The 4,443-nt window shown below is 38.2% G+C and overlaps 1 non-coding gene across 1 annotated transcript; it reads right to left on the bottom strand.

The window, feature by feature from the left end:
* Positions 1 to 995: 995 nt before the first annotated feature.
* LOC130952699 (small nucleolar RNA R71) lies at positions 996 to 1,103 on the bottom strand. Its single transcript, XR_009074876.1, has one exon. It is a non-coding gene; the product is annotated as a small nucleolar RNA R71 (small nucleolar RNA).
* Positions 1,104 to 4,443: the final 3,340 nt, after the last annotated feature.

Raw genomic sequence — 4,443 nt, 5'->3', positions numbered from 1 at the left:
AATCATATCTTTTAAATTTCTTATTAGCCAAGTCAATAATTTTAAAAATCAAATCTTTTTAAATTGTTTTTCAATCATATCTTTTTAATCACATCTTTTTCAAAATAGTTTTCAATCAATCTTTTTTATTTCTAATTTCAAAATCTTTTTCAAAAATCACTTTATTTCTTTCCCAATCTTAGTTTTCGAAAATCATTCATCAAATTTTCAAAATATCTTTTAAATTATTTCAAAATCTTTTACTTTTTTTTTCGAAAATTCTTCCCCTCTTCTCACATCCTTCTATTTAAGGACTAACACTCTTCCACTATCAATAATTCGAACTCTATCCCTCTTGATAAGTTCGAATTCTTCTACCTTCTCCTTCTATTCTTCTTTTCCTCTGACACCTCAAGAAATCTCTATCTTGTGACATAGAGGATTCCATATTTTCTTGTTCTCTTCTCTTTCATATGAGCAAGAGCAAAGACAAAAGCATTTTTGTTGAGGCTGATCCTGAACCTGAAAGGACCTTGAAGCGAAAGCTAAGAGAAGCTAAAGCACTACTCTCTGTAGAGGACCTAACAGAAATCTTCAAACAAGAAGAAGACATGGCAGCCAAAAATAACAACAATGCCAACAATGCAAGGAAGGTGCTGGGTGACTTTACTGCACCTACTCCCGACTTCTATGGGAGAAGCATCTCTATCCCTGCCATTGAAGCAAACAACTTTGAGCTTAAGCCTAAATTAGTCTCTCTAATGCAATAGAATTGCAAATTCCATGGACTTCCATTGGAAGATCCTCATCAGTTTTTAGCTGAATTCTTGCAAATCTGTGACACTGTCAAGACCAATGGGGTTGACCCTGAGGTCTACAGACTTATGCTATTCCCTTTTGCTGTAAGAGACAGAGCTAGGATATGGTTGGACTCACAACCTAAAGAAAGCCTGAACTCTTGGGAAAAGCTAGTCAATGCCTTCTTGGCAAAGTTTTTTCCACCTCAAAAATTGAGTAAGCTTAGAGTGGAAGTCCAAACCTTCAGACAGAAGGAAGGTGAATCCCTCTATGAAGCTTGGGAAAGATACAAACAATTGATCAGAAAGTGTCCTTCTGACATGCTTTCTGAATGGAGCATCATAGGTATCTTCTATGATGGTCTGTCTGAACTGTCTAAGATGTCATTGGACAGCTCTGCTGGAGGATCTCTTCATCTGAAGAAGACGCCGGCAGAAGCTCAAGAACTCATTGAAATGGTTGCAAATAACCAATTCATGTACACTTCTGAAAGGAATCCTGTGAACAATGGGACAAATCAGAAGAAAGGAGTTCTTGAGATTGATACTCTGAATGCCAAAAATATTAAGGGTATTTAAGTAATTTAATATATTCGAGGATTGTGGGAAATACAGGGATGGAGACGGGGATCCTCGCTCGGGTCCCCTCATTTTCGTTGGGGAAATTTTGTCCTCCATCCCCGTTAGAAAATTCCTCAACATCGGGGCCCATTCGAGGCGGTCCCAGCGGAGATTGCTTCCTCCTGGAGAATTTTGACACCCCTAGACATGAGGATTCAAGAGGAAGAATAGAACATCCTAGAGAGCGTTCAACTCAAAGTGTTTTGGTGCTAAACGCTAGGTGGACGTTCAACACCAGGCAAGGTAGCAAGGGTGCTTAAACGCCATGAGGGTGTTTAATGCCCAGGATGGATGGTGCATGAATCCCCACGCTTCATACAACTAAACCAGCAAGTACATTGGGTCGTCAAAGAAATACCTGAGCGAGTCAGGGTCGATCCCACGAGGATTGTGGTTTGAAGCAAGCTACAGTTATCTTGCAGGTCTTAGTCAGGCGAATAGAAGAGTTTTTGGATTTGTGGCATCTAAACTGGGTTGATATGTTTAATTGCATAGAAGGAATAAAGGGTATAAAATACTTTGTGAATTGAATTATAATTAGGGATAGGAAGATGGTTAAAGCTTGAAGTTGCTTTGTCCTTCTGGATTAACTCTAGTCTTATTGTATTCTTCAATTGTGAATGATTTCTTCAATTGCAGGCTGTATGTGATCAACACTTTTCTTGAGAGGTCACCAATGCTCTTCCAGATCTGAACACCAGGGTTAGTGTGCATCTAGTATGATTAAGGGTGAAGCTCCTGCAGTCCATTCTCCTTAATGATTGATGAGTAGATTTTTGATGGTTTAGAATTTCACTAATGAAATCTCGTTGTAAAGTATAGTTTCTAAACCAAGCAATAATCCTTTCATACAAAAGATTTTTGTCACAAGTAACAAACCCCTAAAATTTATAAACCGAAGTATTCAAACCTCGGGTCGTTCTCCCTAGGAATTACAATAAAGTGTCTTGTTATTGGTTATGAGATATTTTGGGGTTTTGAGATTTTAGACAAGAAATATAAATGGCAAAGAAAATAAACTAACAACTAACAAAGCTCTTGGCAAGGTATGAGAACTAGAAAACCTATCCTAGTTATCCTTATCAATTGTGACGAGAATTGTGTATTGCTCCCACTTAGTTAACCTCTAACCATGGAGGAAAGTCAAGTGGATGAATTAACTTAGTTCCACAAGTCCTAGCCAACTCCCAAGGAAAGACTAGCTTTAGTGGCATCCAAAACAATTAGCAACTTCTAATTATCAATCAACAAAGGAATTAGATAACTCAAGTGTCACTAATTACTCAACCAAAGCCAAGAGGAACAAAATCTAACTAATAGCTAGAGGAGATATTTCATCAAACACATAAAAGGCAATAAAAGTAAACAACATGAATTGAAAAAATTAAAATGAGATCTAACTACAATGGCAAGAGATCAATAATAGAAAAGCAAAACAATTGTGAAACAACAAAGAACTTACCAATTGTATTGAAGAAGAAATGTAGATCTACGAAAGAAAGTTCATAAACTACAACTAACAATACAAAGGAATTACAAGAGAAATATAATGCTACAACTACAAGAGAACAATTAAGGAAGGAAAAGAAAAATTAAGAGAGAAGAAGAAGAAGTAGATCTAGATCTAAAACCTAATCCTAATCCTAGAGAGAAGTGAGAGCTTCTCTCTCTAAAACTAACTTTTCCTCCAAAACTAACCTAAATTAAACTAATGGTAACTAGATGCCTTATCCTTCTTCAATCCTTGGCTTAAATAGCATCAGAAATGAGTTGGATTGGGCCCACAAGGCTTCTAAAATCGCTGGCCACGAGTTGCATTAAGTGGATCATGTGCCACCATCAGCGCGTCTGCGTACAGTGCATGTGCGTGCCTCTATGCGTGATGCAACTATGACAAATCTTATATTATTTCAAAGCCCCGGATGTTAGCTTTCCAACGCAACTGAAACTGCATCATTTGGACCTCTGTAGCTCAACTTATGGTCGATTAAGTGCGAAGAGGTTGGCTTGACAGCTTTTGCAATTCCTACATTTCTTCATGAGTTCTCCATTTTTACATGCTTTTCCTTCATTCCCTTGATCCAATCTTTGCCTCATAAATCTGAAATCACTTAGCAAACATATCAAGGCATCTAATAGAATCAAGGTGAATTAAATTTAGCTATTTTGAGTCCTAAAAGCATGTAGTCACTCTTAAGCACAATTAAAGGAGAATTTACAAAACCATCCTATTTCATTGAATAAATGTATGTAAAAGGTATAAAGTCCCCTAAATTCAACACAAGATAAACCCCACAAATGGTGTTTATCAATGATCCTACTCAAAATGCCACAGACAAGGTCGGATCTTCCAAATCAGAGAATGCTGCGCCTTTTGATTCTAGCCTCTACCACAGAGACCCTAATCTCCCCATACGTCGGCTGAACTGGTGTCTCAAGAAGTCCCAAACGAAGTCGTAGATTAGCCGCCTAAGAGATGTATAATCAAGCTGGCGGTTCGATGCTTTCCAATGACATATTCACACGAACCCAAGAAGAACACGGGTGGTTGTCAGGCATGCGGTCTTAGTATGAAGAACGAAGATGATTGTCACGGGTCATCCCATTCATCATATTGAAGAACGAATATATTTCTTAGAATTAAATCAAACACGGATTGAAGAGAAACAGTAATACTTTTATTAATTCATATAACTCAGTAGGGCTTCTCCCCTCAGCCTAGGAGGTTTAGAAACTCATAGTGATAGGAAATATAATGATAACGAAAATATGGTGTGTGTCCCCCTTATAAGAGGTGTAAAAGTTCTTTAAATACTAAACTAATAACCAAGGATTACATAAGAAAGGGTAAAACAGTCTTTTAGTGCTAATATCCACTTCTGGGGCCCACTTGGTGAGCGTTTAGGATGAGCTTTAATGAGATCTACGTGCTAGAAGGCCTGTAGGGCGTTGAACGCTGGCTAGGGAGTCCTCTTTGGGCGTTTGGACGCTGGTCTCCTCCTTTGGGTGCTGGACGCTTAGAATGGGGCAGGAGGCTGGCATTGGA

This window comes from Arachis stenosperma, chromosome 9 (assembly GCF_014773155.1).
Source record: "Arachis stenosperma cultivar V10309 chromosome 9, arast.V10309.gnm1.PFL2, whole genome shotgun sequence".
Taxonomy (NCBI): Eukaryota; Viridiplantae; Streptophyta; class Magnoliopsida; order Fabales; family Fabaceae; genus Arachis; species Arachis stenosperma.
The sequence above is the reverse complement of the archived record's forward strand: the minus strand, read 5'-3'. Positions and strand labels throughout refer to the sequence as shown.